This window comes from Theobroma cacao, chromosome 7 (assembly GCF_053813885.1).
Source record: "Theobroma cacao isolate CCN51 chromosome 7, ASM5381388v1, whole genome shotgun sequence".
Lineage (NCBI taxonomy): Eukaryota > Viridiplantae > Streptophyta > Magnoliopsida > Malvales > Malvaceae > Theobroma > Theobroma cacao.
In genome coordinates this window covers 22,870,310-22,888,990 of record NC_142645.1, presented here as the reverse complement: position 1 = coordinate 22,888,990, position 18,681 = coordinate 22,870,310, and positions in this window count along the sequence as shown.

The window sequence follows — 18,681 nt, the reverse complement described above, 5'->3', positions numbered from 1 at the left end:
AAGCCTTATTACTCGGTTTAAATGCCTCTATAATCCCATTATCGAATTTATTTTGAATTTTTTTTACATTTTTTGATTAAAACATATTGTAATTGATTTTTTGCCTCGGGAAACTTGGAGCGAAAGCCATCCATTGTCAAGAAAAGTTCATTTATAGTCACTCATGCCTTGGAAAGCCTTATTACTCGGTTTAAATGCTTTTATAATCCCATTATTGAATTTATTTTGAATTGTTTTTACATTTTTTGATTAAAACAGAATCTAATTGATTGTTTGCCTCGGGAAACGTGGAGCGAAAGCCATCCATTGTCAAGAAAAGATCATTTATAGTCACTCATGCCTAGAAAAGCCTTATTACTCGGTTTAAATGCTTTTATAATCCCATTATTGAATTTGTTTTGAATTGTTTTTACATTTTTTGATTAAAACAGAATCTAATTGATTGTTTGCCTCGTGAAACGTGGAGCGAAAGCCATCCATTGTCAAGAAAAGATCATTTATAGTCACTCATGCCTAGAAAAGCCTTATTACTCGGTTTAAATGCTTTTATAATCGCATTATTCAATTTATTTTGAATTGTTTTTACATTTTTTGTTTAAAACAGAATCTAATTGATTGTTTGCCTCGGGAAACGTGGAGCGAAAGCCATCCATTGTCAAGAAAAGATCATTTATAGTCACTCATGCCTAGAAAAGCCTTATTACTCGGTTTAAATGCTTTTATAATCCCATTATTGAATTTATTTTGAATTGTTTTTACATTTTTTGATTAAAACAGAATCTAATTGATTGTTTCCCTCGGGAAACGTGGAGCGAAAGCCATCCATTGTCAAGAAAAGTTCATTTATAGTCACCAATGCCTAGAAAAGCCTTATTACTCGGTTTAAATGCCTTTATAATCCCATTATCTAATTTATTTTGATTTTTTTTTACATTTTTTGATTAAACCAGATTGTAATTGAATGTTTGCCTCGAGAAACTTGGAGCGCAAGCCATCCATTGTCAAGAGAAGTTCATTTATATTCACTCATGCCTAGAAAAGCCTTATTACTCGGTGTAAATGCTTTTATAGTCCCATTATAGAATTTATTTTGAATATTTTTTACATTTTTTGATTAAAACAGATTTTAATTGATTGATTGCCTCTGGAAACATGGAGCAAAAGCCATCCATTGTCAAGAAAAGATCATTTATAGTCACTCATGCCTAGGAAAGCCTTATTACTCGGTTTAAATGCTTTTATAATCCCATTATTGAATTTTTTTTGAATTGTTTTTACATTTTTTGATTAAAACAGAATCTAATTGATTGTTTGCCTCGGGAAACGTGGAGCGAAAGCCATCCATTGTCAAGAAAAGTTCATTTATAGTCACCAATGCCTAGAAAAGCCTTATTACTCGGTTTAAATGCCTTTATAATCCCATTATCAAATTTATTTTGAATTTTTTTTACATTTTTTGATTAAAACATATGGTAATTGATTGTTTGCCTCGGGAAACTTGGAGCGAAAGCCATCCATTCTCAAGAAAAGTTTATTTATAGTCACTCATGCCTTGGAAAGCCTTATTACTCGGTTTAAATGCCTATATAATCCCATTATTGAATTTATTTTGAATTTTTTTACGTTTTTTTATTAAAACAGATTCTAATTGATTATTTTCCTGGGGAAACTTGGAGCGGAAGCCATCCATTGTCAAGAAAAGATCATTTATAGTCACTCATGCCTAGAAAAGCCTTATTACTCGGTGTAAATGCTTTTACAATCCCATTATTGAATTTATTTTGAATATTTTTTACATTTTTTGATTAAAACATATTGTAATTGATTGTTTGCCTCGGGAAACTTGGAGCGAAAGCCATCCATTGTCAAGAAAAGATCATTTATAGTCACTCATGGCTAGGAAAGCCTTATTACTCGGTTTAAATGCTTTTATAATCCCATTATTGAATTTATTTTGAATTGTTTTTACATTTTTTGATTAAAACAGAATCTAATTGATTGTTTGCCTCGGGAAACGTGGAGCGAAAGCCATCCATTGTCAAGAAAAGTTCATTTATAGTCACCAATGCCTAGAAAAGCCTTATTACTCGGTTTAAATGCCTTTATAATCCCATTATCAAATTTATTTTGAATTTTTTTTACATTTTTTGATTAAAACATATGGTAATTGATTGTTTGCCTCGGGAAACTTGGAGCGAAAGCCATCCATTCTCAAGAAAAGTTTATTTATAGTCACTCATGCCTAGAAAAGCCTTATTACTCGGTTTAAATGCTTTTATAATCCAATTATTAAATTTATTTTTAATATTTTCTACATTTTTTTATTGAAACAGATTCTAATTGATTGTTTTCCTGGGGAAACTTGGAGCGAAAGCCATCCATTGTCAAGAAAAGATCATTTATAGTCACTTATGCCTAGAAAAGCCTTATTACTCGGTGTAAATGCTTTTATAATCCCATTATTGAATTTATTTTGAATATTTTTTACATTTTTTGATTAAAACAGATTGTAATTGATTGTTTGCCTCGGGAAACTTGGAGCGAAAGCCATCCATTGTCAAGAAAAGATCATTTATAGTCACTCATGCCTAGGAAAGCCTTATTACTCGGTTTAAATGCTTTTATAATCCCATTATTGAATTTATTTTGAATTGTTTTTACATTTTTTGATTAAAACAGAATCTAATTGATTGTTTGCCTCGGGAAACGTGGAGCGAAAGCCATCCATTGTCAAGAAAAGATCATTTATAGTCACTCATGCCTAGGAAAGCCTTATTACTCGGTTTAAATGCTTTTATAATCCCATTATTGAATTTATTTTGAATTGTTTTTACATTTTTTGATTAAAACAGAATCTAATTGATTGTTTGCCTCGGGAAACGTGGAGCGAAAGCCATCCATTGTCAAGAAAAGTTCATTTATAGTCACCCATGCCTAGAAAAGCCTTATTACTCGGTTTAAATGCCTCTATAATCCCATTATCGAATTTATTTTGAATTTTTTTTACATTTTTTGATTAAAACATATTGTAATTGATTTTTTGCCTCGGGAAACTTGGAGCGAAAGCCATCCATTGTCAAGAAAAGTTCATTTATAGTCACTCATGCCTAGGAAAGCCTTATTACTCGGTTTAAATGCTTTTATAATCCCATTATTGAATTTATTTTGAATTGTTTTTACATTTTTTGATTAAAACAGAATCTAATTGATTGTTTGCCTCGGGAAACGTGGAGCGAAAGCCATCCATTGTCAAGAAAAGATCATTTATAGTCACTCATGCCTAGAAAAGCCTTATTACTCGGTTTAAATGCTTTTATAATCCCATTATTGAATTTATTTTGAATTGTTTTTACATTTTTTGATTAAAACAGAATCTAATTGATTGTTTGCCTCGTGAAACGTGGAGCGAAAGCCATCCATTGTCAAGAAAAGATCATTTATAGTCACTCATGCCTAGAAAAGCCTTATTACTCGGTTTAAATGCTTTTATAATCGCATTATTCAATTTATTTTGAATTGTTTTTACATTTTTTGTTTAAAACAGAATCTAATTGATTGTTTGCCTCGGGAAACGTGGAGCGAAAGCCATCCATTGTCAAGAAAAGATCATTTATAGTCACTCATGCCTAGAAAAGCCTTATTACTCGGTTTAAATGCTTTTATAATCCCATTATTGAATTTATTTTGAATTGTTTTTACATTTTTTGATTAAAACAGAATCTAATTGATTGTTTCCCTCGGGAAACGTGGAGCGAAAGCCATCCATTGTCAAGAAAAGTTCATTTATAGTCACCAATGCCTAGAAAAGACTTATTACTCGGTTTAAATGCCTTTATAATCCCATTATCTAATTTATTTTGATTTTTTTTTACATTTTTTGATTAAACCAGATTGTAATTGAATGTTTGCCTCGAGAAACTTGGAGCGCAAGCCATCCATTGTCAAGAGAAGTTCGTTTATATTCACTCATGCCTAGAAAAGCCTTATTACTCGGTGTAAATGCTTTTATAGTCCCATTATAGAATTTATTTTGAATATTTTTTACATTTTTTGATTAAAACAGATTTTAATTGATTGATTGCCTCTGGAAACATGGAGCAAAAGCCATCCATTGTCAAGAAAAGATCATTTATAGTCACTCATGGCTAGGAAAGCCTTATTACTCGGTTTAAATGCTTTTATAATCCCATTATTGAATTTATTTTGAATTGTTTTTACATTTTTTGATTAAAACAGAATCTAATTGATTGTTTGCCTCGGGAAACGTGGAGCGAAAGCCATCCATTGTCAAGAAAAGTTCATTTATAGTCACCAATGCCTAGAAAAGCCTTATTACTCGGTTTAAATGCCTTTATAATCCCATTATCAAATTTATTTTGAATTTTTTTTACATTTTTTGATTAAAACATATGGTAATTGATTGTTTGCCTCGGGAAACTTGGAGCGAAAGCCATCCATTCTCAAGAAAAGTTTATTTATAGTCACTCATGCCTAGAAAAGCCTTATTACTCGGTTTAAATGCTTTTATAATCCAATTATTAAATTTATTTTTAATATTTTCTACATTTTTTTATTGAAACAGATTCTAATTGATTGTTTTCCTGGGGAAACTTGGAGCGAAAGCCATCCATTGTCAAGAAAAGATCATTTATAGTCACTTATGCCTAGAAAAGCCTTATTACTCGGTGTAAATGCTTTTATAATCCCATTATTGAATTTATTTTGAATATTTTTTACATTTTTTGATTAAAACAGATTGTAATTGATTGTTTGCCTCGGGAAACTTGGAGCGAAAGCCATCCATTGTCAAGAAAAGATCATTTATAGTCACTCATGCCTAGGAAAGCCTTATTACTCGGTTTAAATGCTTTTATAATCCCATTATTGAATTTATTTTGAATTGTTTTTACATTTTTTGATTAAAACAGAATCTAATTGATTGTTTGCCTCGGGAAACGTGGAGCGAAAGCCATCCATTGTCAAGAAAAGATCATTTATAGTCACTCATGCCTAGGAAAGCCTTATTACTCGGTTTAAATGCTTTTATAATCCCATTATTGAATTTATTTTGAATTGTTTTTACATTTTTTGATTAAAACAGAATCTAATTGATTGTTTGCCTCGGGAAACGTGGAGCGAAAGCCATCCATTGTCAAGAAAAGTTCATTTATAGTCACCCATGCCTAGAAAAGCCTTATTACTCGGTTTAAATGCCTCTATAATCCCATTATCGAATTTATTTTGAATTTTTTTTACATTTTTTGATTAAAACATATTGTAATTGATTTTTTGCCTCGGGAAACTTGGAGCGAAAGCCATCCATTGTCAAGAAAAGTTCATTTATAGTCACTCATGCCTAGGAAAGCCTTATTACTCGGTTTAAATGCTTTTATAATCCCATTATTGAATTTATTTTGAATTGTTTTTACATTTTTTGATTAAAACAGAATCTAATTGATTGTTTGCCTCGGGAAACGTGGAGCGAAAGCCATCCATTGTCAAGAAAAGATCATTTATAGTCACTCATGCCTAGAAAAGCCTTATTACTCGGTTTAAATGCTTTTATAATCCCATTATTGAATTTATTTTGAATTGTTTTTACATTTTTTGATTAAAACAGAATCTAATTGATTGTTTGCCTCGTGAAACGTGGAGCGAAAGCCATCCATTGTCAAGAAAAGATCATTTATAGTCACTCATGCCTAGAAAAGCCTTATTACTCGGTTTAAATGCTTTTATAATCGCATTATTCAATTTATTTTGAATTGTTTTTACATTTTTTGTTTAAAACAGAATCTAATTGATTGTTTGCCTCGGGAAACGTGGAGCGAAAGCCATCCATTGTCAAGAAAAGATCATTTATAGTCACTCATGCCTAGAAAAGCCTTATTACTCGGTTTAAATGCTTTTATAATCCCATTATTGAATTTATTTTGAATTGTTTTTACATTTTTTGATTAAAACAGAATCTAATTGATTGTTTCCCTCGGGAAACGTGGAGCGAAAGCCATCCATTGTCAAGAAAAGTTCATTTATAGTCACCAATGCCTAGAAAAGACTTATTACTCGGTTTAAATGCCTTTATAATCCCATTATCTAATTTATTTTGAATATTTTTTACATTTTTTGATTAAAACAGATTGTAATTGATTGTTTGCCTCGGGAAACTTGGAGCGAAAGCCATCCATTGTCAAGAAAAGATCATTTATAGTCACTCATGGCTAGGAAAGCCTTATTACTCGGTTTAAATGCTTTTATAATCCCATTATTGAATTTATTTTGAATTGTTTTTACATTTTTTGATTAAAACAGAATCTAATTGATTGTTTACCTCGGGAAACGTGGAGCGAAAGCCATCCATTGTCAAGAAAAGTTCATTTATAGTCACCAATGCCTAGAAAAGCCTTATTACTCGGTTTAAATGCCTTTATAATCCCATTATCAAATTTATTTTGAATTTTTTTTACATTTTTTGATTAAAACATATGGTAATTGATTGTTTGCCTCGGGAAACTTGGAGCGAAAGCCATCCATTCTCAAGAAAAGTTTATTTATAGTCACTCATGCCTAGAAAAGCCTTATTACTCGGTTTAAATGCTTTTATAATCCAATTATTAAATTTATTTTTAATATTTTCTACATTTTTTTATTGAAACAGATTCTAATTGATTGTTTTCCTGGGGAAACTTGGAGCGAAAGCCATCCATTGTCAAGAAAAGATCATTTATAGTCACTTATGCCTAGAAAAGCCTTATTACTCGGTGTAAATGCTTTTATAATCCCATTATTGAATTTATTTTGAATATTTTTTACATTTTTTGATTAAAACAGATTGTAATTGATTGTTTGCCTCGGGAAACTTGGAGCGAAAGCCATCCATTGTCAAGAAAAGATCATTTATAGTCACTCATGCCTAGGAAAGCCTTATTACTCGGTTTAAATGCTTTTATAATCCCATTATTGATTTTATTTTGAATTGTTTTTACATTTTTTGATTAAAACAGAATCTAATTGATTGTTTGCCTCGGGAAACGTGGAGCGAAAGCCATCCATTGTCAAGAAAAGATCATTTATAGTCACTCATGCCTAGGAAAGCCTTATTACTCGGTTTAAATGCTTTTATAATCCCATTATTGAATTTATTTTGAATTGTTTTTACATTTTTTGATTAAAACAGAATCTAATTGATTGTTTGCCTCGGGAAACGTGGAGCGAAAGCCATCCATTGTCAAGAAAAGTTCATTTATAGTCACCCATGCCTAGAAAAGCCTTATTACTCGGTTTAAATGCCTCTATAATCCCATTATCGAATTTATTTTGAATTTTTTTTACATTTTTTGATTAAAACATATTGTAATTGATTTTTTGCCTCGGGAAACTTGGAGCGAAAGCCATCCATTGTCAAGAAAAGTTCATTTATAGTCACTCATGCCTAGGAAAGCCTTATTACTCGGTTTAAATGCTTTTATAATCCCATTATTGAATTTATTTTGAATTGTTTTTACATTTTTTGATTAAAACAGAATCTAATTGATTGTTTGCCTCGGGAAACGTGGAGCGAAAGCCATCCATTGTCAAGAAAAGATCATTTATAGTCACTCATGCCTAGAAAAGCCTTATTACTCGGTTTAAATGCTTTTATAATCCCATTATTGAATTTATTTTGAATTGTTTTTACATTTTTTGATTAAAACAGAATCTAATTGATTGTTTGCCTCGTGAAACGTGGAGCGAAAGCCATCCATTGTCAAGAAAAGATCATTTATAGTCACTCATGCCTAGAAAAGCCTTATTACTCGGTTTAAATGCTTTTATAATCGCATTATTCAATTTATTTTGAATTGTTTTTACATTTTTTGTTTAAAACAGAATCTAATTGATTGTTTGCCTCGGGAAACGTGGAGCGAAAGCCATCCATTGTCAAGAAACGATCATTTATAGTCACTCATGCCTAGAAAAGCCTTATTACTCGGTTTAAATGCTTTTATAATCCCATTATTGAATTTATTTTGAATTGTTTTTACATTTTTTGATTAAAACAGAATCTAATTGATTGTTTCCCTCGGGAAACGTGGAGCGAAAGCCATCCATTGTCAAGAAAAGTTCATTTATAGTCACCAATGCCTAGAAAAGACTTATTACTCGGTTTAAATGCCTTTATAATCCCATTATCTAATTTATTTTGATTTTTTTTTACATTTTTTGATTAAACCAGATTGTAATTGAATGTTTGCCTCGAGAAACTTGGAGCGCAAGCCATCCATTGTCAAGAGAAGTTCGTTTATATTCACTCATGCCTAGAAAAGCCTTATTACTCGGTGTAAATGCTTTTATAGTCCCATTATAGAATTTATTTTGAATATTTTTTACATTTTTTGATTAAAACAGATTTTAATTGATTGATTGCCTCTGGAAACATGGAGCAAAAGCCATCCATTGTCAAGAAAAGATCATTTATAGTCACTCATGCCTAGGAAAGCCTTATTACTCGGTTTAAATGCTTTTATAATCCCATTATTGAATTTTTTTTGAATTGTTTTTACATTTTTTGATTAAAACAGAATCTAATTGATTGTTTGCCTCGGGAAACGTGGAGCGAAAGCCATCCATTGTCAAGAAAAGTTCATTTATAGTCACCAATGCCTAGAAAAGCCTTATTACTCGGTTTAAATGCCTTTATAATCCCATTATCAAATTTATTTTGAATTTTTTTTACATTTTTTGATTAAAACATATGGTAATTGATTGTTTGCCTCGGGAAACTTGGAGCGAAAGCCATCCATTCTCAAGAAAAGTTTATTTATAGTCACTCATGCCTTGGAAAGCCTTATTACTCGGTTTAAATGCCTATATAATCCCATTATTGAATTTATTTTGAATTTTTTTACGTTTTTTTATTAAAACAGATTCTAATTGATTATTTTCCTGGGGAAACTTGGAGCGGAAGCCATCCATTGTCAAGAAAAGATCATTTATAGTCACTCATGCCTAGAAAAGCCTTATTACTCGGTGTAAATGCTTTTACAATCCCATTATTGAATTTATTTTGAATATTTTTTACATTTTTTGATTAAAACATATTGTAATTGATTGTTTGCCTCGGGAAACTTGGAGCGAAAGCCATCCATTGTCAAGAAAAGATCATTTATAGTCACTCATGCCTAGGAAAGCCTTATTACTCGGTTTAAATGCTTTTATAATCCCATTATTGAATTTATTTTGAATTGTTTTTACATTTTTTGATTAAAACAGAATCTAATTGATTGTTTGCCTCGGGAAACGTGGAGCGAAAGCCATCCATTGTCAAGAAAAGTTCATTTATAGTCACCAATGCCTAGAAAAGCCTTATTACTCGGTTTAAATGCCTTTATAATCCCATTATCAAATTTATTTTGAATTTTTTTTACATTTTTTGATTAAAACATATGGTAATTGATTGTTTGCCTCGGGAAACTTGGAGCGAAAGCCATCCATTCTCAAGAAAAGTTTATTTATAGTCACTCATGCCTAGAAAAGCCTTATTACTCGGTTTAAATGCTTTTATAATTCAATTATTAAATTTATTTTTAATATTTTCTACATTTTTTTATTGAAACAGATTCTAATTGATTGTTTTCCTGGGGAAACTTGGAGCGAAAGCCATCCATTGTCAAGAAAAGTTCATTTATAGTCACCCATGCCTAGAAAAGCCTTATTACTCGGTTTAAATGCCTCTATAATCCCATTATCGAATTTATTTTGAATTTTTTTTACATTTTTTGATTAAAACATATTGTAATTAATTGTTTGCCTCGTGAAACTTGGAGCGAAAGCCATCCATTGTCAAGAAAAGTTCATTTATATTCACTTATGCCTAGCAAAGCCTTATTACTCAGTTTAAATGCCTTTATAATCCCATTATCAAATTTATTTTTAATTTTTTTTACATTTTTTAATTAAAACATATTGTAATTGATTGTTTGCCTCGAGAAACTTGGAGCGAAAGCCATCCATTGTCAAGAAAAGTTCATTTATATTCACTCGTGCCTAGAAAAGCCTTATTTCTCGGTTTAAATGCCTTTATAATCCCATTATATAATTTATTTTTAATTTTTTTTATATTTTTTGATTAAAACAGATTGTAATTGATTGTTTGCCTTGGGAATCATGGAGCGAAAGCCATCCATTGTCAAGAAAAGATCATTTATAGTCACTCATGCCTAGAAAAGCCTTATTACTCGGTTTAAATGCCTTTATAATCGCATTATCAAATTTATTTTTAATTTTTTTTAACATTTTTTGATTAAAACATATTCTAATTGATTGTTTGCCTCGGGAAACTTGGAGCGAAAGCCATCCATTGTCAAGAAAAGATCATTTACAGTCACTCATGCCTAGGAAAGCCTTATTACTCGGTTTAAATGCTTTTATAATCCCATTACTGAATTTATTTTGAATTGATTTTACATTTGTTGATTAAAACAGAATCTAATTGATTGTTTGCCTCGGGAAACGTGGAGCGAAAGCCATCCATTGTCAAGAAAAGATCATTTATAGTCACCCATGCCTAGAAAAACCTTATTACTCGGTTTAAATGCCTCTATAATCCCATTATCGAATTTATTTTGAATTTTTTTTACATTTTTTGATTAAAACATATTGTAATTGATTTTTTGCCTCGGGAAACTTGGAGCGAAAGCCATCCATTGTCAAGAAAAGTACATTTATAGTCACTCATGCCTAGGAAAGCCTTATTACTCGGTTTAAATGCTTTTATAATTCCATTATTGATTTATTTTGAATTGTTTTTACATTTTTTGATTAAAACAGAATCTAATTGATTGTTTGCCTTGGGAATCATGGAGCGAAAGCCATCCATTGTCAAGAAAAGATCATTTATAGTCACTCATGCCTAGAAAAGCCTTATTACTCGGTTTAAATGCCTTTATAATCGCATTATCAAATTTATTTTTAATTTTTTTTAACATTTTTTGATTAAAACATATTCTAATTGATTGTTTGCCTCGGGAAACTTGGAGCGAAAGCCATCCATTGTCAAGAAAAGATCATTTATAGTCACTCATGCCTAGGAAAGCCTTATTACTCGGTTTAAATGCTTTTATAATCCCATTACTGAATTTATTTTGAATTGATTTTACATTTGTTGATTAAAACAGAATCTAATTGATTGTTTGCCTCGGGAAACGTGGAGCGAAAGCCATCCATTGTCAAGAAAAGATCATTTATAGTCACTCATGCCTAGAAAAGCCTTATTACTCGGTTTAAATGCCTTTATAATCGCATTATCAAATTTATTTTTAATTTTTTTTAACATTTTTTGATTAAAACATATTCTAATTGATTGTTTGCCTCGGGAAACGTGGAGCGAAAGCCATCCATTGTCAAGAAAAGTTCATTTATAGTCACCCATGCCTAGAAAAGCCTTATTACTCGTTTTAAATGCCTCTATAATCCCATTATCGAATTTATTTTGAATTTTTTTTACATTTTTTGATTAAAACATATTGTAATTGATTTTTTGCCTCGGGAAACTTGGAGCGAAAGCCATCCATTGTCAAGAAAAGTACATTTATAGTCACTCATGCCTAGGAAAGCCTTATTACTCGGTTTAAATGCTTTTATAATTCCATTATTGAATTTATTTTGAATTGATTTTACATTTGTTGATTAAAACATAATCTAATTGATTGTTTGCCTCGGGAATCATGGAGCGAAAGCCATCCATTGTCAAGAAAAGATCATTTATAGTCACTCATGCCTAGAAAAGCCTTATTACTCGGTTTAAATGCCTTTATAATCGCATTATCAAATTTATTTTTAATTTTTTTTAACATTTTTTGATTAAAACATATTCTAATTGATTGTTTGCCTCGGGAAACGTGGAGCGAAAGCCACCAATTGTCAAGAAAAGTTCATTTATAGTCACCCATGCCTAGAAAAGCCTTATTACTCGGTTTAAATGAATCTATAATCCCATTATCGAATTTATTTTGAATTTTTTTTACATTTTTTGATTAAAACATATTGTAATTGATTTTTTACCTCGGGAAACTTGGAGCGAAAGCCATCCATTGTCAAGAAAAGTACATTTATAGTCACTCATGCCTAGGAAAGCCTTATTACTCGGTTTAAATGCTTTTATAATTCCATTATTGAATTTATTTTGAATTGTTTTTACATTTTTTGATTAAAACAGAATCTAATTGATTGTTTGCCTCGGGAAACGTGGAGCGAAAGCCATCCATTGTCAAGAAAAGATCATTTATAGTCACTCATGCCTAGAAAAGCCTTATTACTCGGTTTAAATGCTTTTATAATCCCATTATTCAATTTATTTTGAATTGTTTTTACATTTTTTGATTAAAACAGAATCTAATTGATTGTTTGCCTCGGGAAACGTGGAGCGAAAGCCATCCATTGTCAAGAAAAGTTCATTTATAGTCACCCATGCCTAGAAAAGCCTTATTACTCGGTTTAAATGCCTTTATAATCCCATTATCGAATTTATTTTGAATTTGTTTTACATTTTTTGATTAAAACATATTGTAATTGATTGATTGCCTCGGGAAACATGGAGCGAAAGCCATCCATTGTCAAGAAAAGATCATTTATAGTCACTCATGCTTGGAAAAGCCTTATTACTCGGTTTAAATGCCTTTATAATCCCATTATCGAATTTATTTTGAATTTGTTTTACATTTTTTGATTAAAACATACTGTAATTGATTGTTTGCCTCGAGAAACTTGGAGCGAAACCCATCCATTGTCAAGAAAAGATCATTTATAGTCACTCATGCCTAGAAAAGCCTTATTACTAGGTTTCAATGCTTTTATAATCCCATTATTAAATTTATTTTGAATATTTTCTACATTTTTTGATTGAAACAGATTTTAATTGATTGTTTTCCTGGGGAAACTTGGAGCGAAAGCCATCCATTGTCAAGAAAAGATCATTTATAGTCACTCATGCCTAGAAAAGCCTTATTACTCGTTGTAAATGCTTTTATAATCCCATTATTGAATTTATTTTAATATTTTTTACATTTTTTGATTAAAACAGATTGTAATTGATTGTTTGCCTCGGGAAACTTGGAGCGAAAGCCATCCATTGTCAAGAAAAGATCATTTATAGTCACTCATGCCTAGGAAAGCCTTATTACTCGGTTTAAATGCTTTTATAATACCATTATTGAATTTATTTTGAATTGTTTTTACATTTTTTGATTAAAACAGAATCTAATTGATTGTTTGCCTCGGGAAACGTGGAGCGAAAGCCATCCATTGTCAAGAAAAGTTCATTTATAGTCACCAATGCCTAGAAAAGCCTTATTACTCGGTTTAAATGCCTTTATAATCCCATTATCAAATTTATTTTGAATTTTTTTTACATTTTTTGATTAAAACATATGGTAATTGATTGTTTGCCTCGGGAAACTTGGAGCGAAAGCCATCCATTGTCAAGAAAAGATCATTTATAGTCACTCATGCCTAGAAAAGCCTTATTACTAGGTGTAAATGCTTTTACAATCCCATTATTGAATTTATTTTGAATATTTTTTACATTTTCTGATTAAAACAGATTGTAATTGATTGATTGCCTCGGGAAACATGGAACGAAAGCCATCCATTGTCAAGAAAAGATCATTTATAGTCACTCATGCCTGGAAAAGCCTTATTACTCGGTTTAAATGCCTTTATAATCCCATTATCAAATTTATTTTGAATTTTTTTTACATTTTTTGATAAAAACAGATTGTAATTGATTGTTTGCCTTGAGAAACTTGGAGCGAAAGCCATCCATTGTCAAGAAAAGATCATTTATAGTCACTCACGCCTAGAAAAGCCTTATTACTCGGTTTAAATGCCTTTACAATCCCATTATCAAATTTATTTTGAATTTTTTTAACATTTTTTGATTAAAACATATTGTAATTGATTGTTTGCCTCGTGAAACTTGGAGCGAAAGCCATCCATTGTCAAGAAAAGTTCATTTATAGTCACTCATGCCTGGAACAGCCTTATTACTCGGTTTAAATGCCTTTATAATCCCATTATCAAATTTATTTTGATTTTTTTTTACATTTTTTGATTAAAACAGATTGTAATGGATTGTTTGCCTCGAGAAACTTGGAGCGAAAGCCATCCATTGTCAAGAAAAGATCATTTATAGTCACTCATGCCTAGAAAAGCCTTATTACTCGGTTTAAATGCCTTTACAATCCCATTATCAAATTTATTTTGAATTTTTTTTACATTTTTTGATTAAAACATATTGTAATTGATTGTTTGCCTCGTGAAACTTGGAGCGAAAGCCATCCATTGTCAAGAAAAGTTCATTTATATTCACTTATGCCTAGCAAAGCCTTATTACTCGGTTTAAATGCCTTTATAATCGCATTATCAAATTTATTTTGAATTTTTTTTACATTTTTTGATTAAAACAGATTGTAATTGATTGTTTGCCTCGAGAAACTTGGAGCGAAAGCCATCCATTGTCAAGAAAAGATCATTTATAGTCACTCACGCCTAGAAACGCCTTATTACTCGGTTTAAATGCCTTTACAATCCCATTATCAAATTTATTTTGAATTTTTTTAACTTTTTTTGATTAAAACATATTGTAATTGATTGTTTGCCTCGTGAAACTTGGAGCGAAAGCCATCCATTGTCAAGAAAAGTTCATTTATAGTCACTCATGCCTGGAAAAGCCTTATTACTCGGTTTAAATGCCTTTATAATCCCATTATCAAATTTATTTTGATTTTGTTTTACATTTTTTGATTAAAACAGATTGTAATGGATTGTTTGCCTCGAGAAACTTGGAGCGAAAGCCATCCATTGTCAAGAAAAGATCATTTATAGTCACTCATGCCTAGGAAAGCCTTATTACTCGGTTTAAATGCTTTTATAATCCCATTACTGAATTTATTTTGAATTGTTTTTACATTTGTTGATTAAAACAGAATCTAATTGATTGTTGGCCTCGGGAAACGTGGAGCGAAAGCCATCCATTGTCAAGAAAAGTTCATTTATAGTCACCCATGCCTAGAAAAGCCTTATTACTCGGTTTAAATGCCTCTATAATCCCATTATCGAATTTATTTTGAATTTTTTTTACATTTTTTGATTAAAACATATTGTAATTGATTTTTTACCTCGGGAAACTTGGAGCGAAAGCCATCCATTGTCAAGAAAAGTACATTTATAGTCACTCATGCCTAGGAAAGCCTTATTACTCGGTTTAAATGCCTTTATAATCCCATTATGAAATTTATTTTGAATTTTTTTTACATTTTTTGATTAAAACAGATTGTAATGGATTGTTTGCCTCGAGAAACTTGGAGCGAAAGCCATCCATTGTCAAGAAAAGATCATTTATAGTCACTCATGCCTAGAAAAGCCTTATTACTCGGTTTAAATGCCTTTACAATCCCATTATCAAATTTATTTTGATTTTTTTTTACATTTTTTGATTAAAACATATTGTAATTAACTGTTTGCCTCGTGACACTTGGAGCGAAAGCCATCCATTGTCAAGAAAAGTTCATTTATATTCACTTATGCCTAGCAAAGCCTTATTACTCGGTTTAAATGCCTTTATAATCCCATTATCAAATTTATTTTTAATTTTTTTTACATTTTTTAATTAAAACATATTGTAATTGATTGTTTGCCTCGAGAAACTTGGAGCGAAAGCCATCCAGTGTCAAGAAAAGTTCATTTATATTCACTCGTGCCTAGAAAAGCCTTATTACTCGGTTTAAATGCCTTTATAATCCCATTATCAAATTTATTTTTAATTTTTTTTACATTTTTTGATTAAAACAGATTGTAATTGATTGTTTGCCTTGGGAATCATGGAGCGAAAGCCATCCATTGTCAAGAAAAGATCATTTATAGTCACTCATGCCTAGAAAAGCCTTATTACTCGGTTTAAATGCTTTTATAATCCCATTACTGAATTTATTTTAAATTGTTTTTACATTTGTTGATTAAAACAGAATCTAATTGATTGTTTGCCTCGAGAAACGTGGAGCGAAAGCCATCCATTGTCAAGAAAAGTTCATTTATAGTCACCCATGCCTAGAAAAGCCTTATTACTCGGTTTAAATGCCTCTATAATCCCATTATCGAATTTATTTTGAATTTTTTTTACATTTTTTGATTAAAACATATTGTAATTGATTTTTTGCCTCGGGAAACTTGGAGCGAAAGCCATCCATTGTCAAGAAAAGTACATTTATAGTCACTCATGCCTAGGAAAGCCTTATTACTCGGTTTAAATGCTTTTATAATACCATTATTGAATTTATTTTGAATTGTTTTTACATTTTTTGATTAAAACAGAATCTAATTGATTGTTTGCCTCGGGAAACGTGGAGCGAAAGCCATCCATTGTCAAGAAAAGTTCATTTATAGTCACCAATGCCTAGAAAAGCCTTATTACTCGGTTTAAATGCCTTTATAATCCCATTATCAAATTTATTTTGAATTTTTTTTACATTTTTTGATTAAAACATATGGTAATTGATTGTTTGCCTCGGGAAACTTGGAGCGAAAGCCATCCATTGTCAAGAAAAGATCATTTATAGTCACTCATGCCTAGAAAAGCCTTATTACTAGGTGTAAATGCTTTTACAATCCCATTATTGAATTTATTTTGAATATTTTTTACATTTTCTGATTAAAACAGATTGTAATTGATTGATTGCCTCGGGAAACATGGAACGAAAGCCATCCATTGTCAAGAAAAGATCATTTATAGTCACTCATGCCTGGAAAAGCCTTATTACTCGGTTTAAATGCCTTTATAATCCCATTATCAAATTTATTTTGAATTTTTTTTACATTTTTTGATAAAAACAGATTGTAATTGATTGTTTGCCTTGAGAAACTTGGAGCGAAAGCCATCCATTGTCAAGAAAAGATCATTTATAGTCACTCACGCCTAGAAAAGCCTTATTACTCGGTTTAAATGCCTTTACAATCCCATTATCAAATTTATTTTGAATTTTTTTTACATTTTTTGATTAAAACATATTGTAATTGATTGTTTGCCTCGTGAAACTTGGAGCGAAAGCCATCCATTGTCAAGAAAAGTTCATTTATATTCACTTATGCCTAGCAAAGCCTTATTACTCGGTTTAAATGCCTTTATAATCGCATTATCAAATTTATTTTGAATTTTTTTTACATTTTTTGATTAAAACAGATTGTAATTGATTGTTTGCCTCGAGAAACTTGGAGCGAAAGCCATCCATTGTCAAGAAAAGATCATTTATAGTCACTCACGCCTAGAAACGCCTTATTACTCGGTTTAAATGCCTTTACAATCCCATTATCAAATTTATTTTGAATTTTTTTAACATTTTTTGATTAAAACATATTGTAATTGATTGTTTGCCTCGTGAAACTTGGAGCGAAAGCCATCCATTGTCAAGAAAAGTTCATTTATAGTCACTCATGCCTGGAAAAGCCTTATTACTCGGTTTAAATGCCTTTATAATCCCATTATCAAATTTATTTTGATTTTGTTTTACATTTTTTGATTAAAACAGATTGTAATGGATTGTTTGCCTCGAGAAACTTGGAGCGAAAGCCATCCATTGTCAAGAAAAGATCATTTATAGTCACTCATGCCTAGGAAAGCCTTATTACTCGGTTTAAATGCTTTTATAATCCCATTATTGAATTTATTTTGAATTGTTTTTACATTTTTTGATTAAAACAGAATCTAATTGATTGTTTGCCTCGGGAAACGTGGAGCGAAAGCCATCCATTGTCAAGAAAAGATCATTTATAGTCACTCATGCCTAGGAAAGCCTTATTACTCGGTTTAAATGCTTTTATAATCCCATTATTGAATTTATTTTGAATTGTTTTTACATTTTTTGATTAAAACAGAATCTAATTGATTGTTTGCCTCGGGAAACGTGGAGCGAAAGCCATCCATTGTCAAGAAAAGTTCATTTATAGTCACCCATGCCTAGAAAAGCCTTATTACTCGGTTTAAATGCCTCTATAATCCCATTATCGAATTTATTTTGAATTTTTTTTACATTTTTTGATTAAAACATATTGTAATTGATTTTTTGCCTCGGGAAACTTGGAGCGAAAGCCATCCATTGTCAAGAAAAGTTCATTTATAGTCACTCATGCCTAGGAAAGCCTTATTACTCGGTTTAAATGCTTTTATAATCCCATTATTGAATTTATTTTGAATTGTTTTTACATTTTTTGATTAAAACAGAATCTAATTGATTGTTTGCCTCGGGAAACGTGGAGCGAAAGCCATCCATTGTCAAGAAAAGATCATTTATAGTCACTCATGCCTAGAAAAGCCTTATTACTCGGTTTAAATGCTTTTATAATCCCATTATTGAATTTATTTTGAATTGTTTTTACATTTTTTGATTAAAACAGAATCTAATTGATTGTTTGCCTCGTGAAACGTGGAGCGAAAGCCATCCATTGTCAAGAAAAGATCATTTATAGTCACTCATGCCTAGAAAAGCCTTATTACTCGGTTTAAATGCTTTTATAATCGCATTATTCAATTTATTTTGAATTGTTTTTACATTTTTTGTTTAAAACAGAATCTAATTGATTGTTTGCCTCGGGAAACGTGGAGCGAAAGCCATCCATTGTCAAGAAAAGATCATTTATAGTCACTCATGCCTA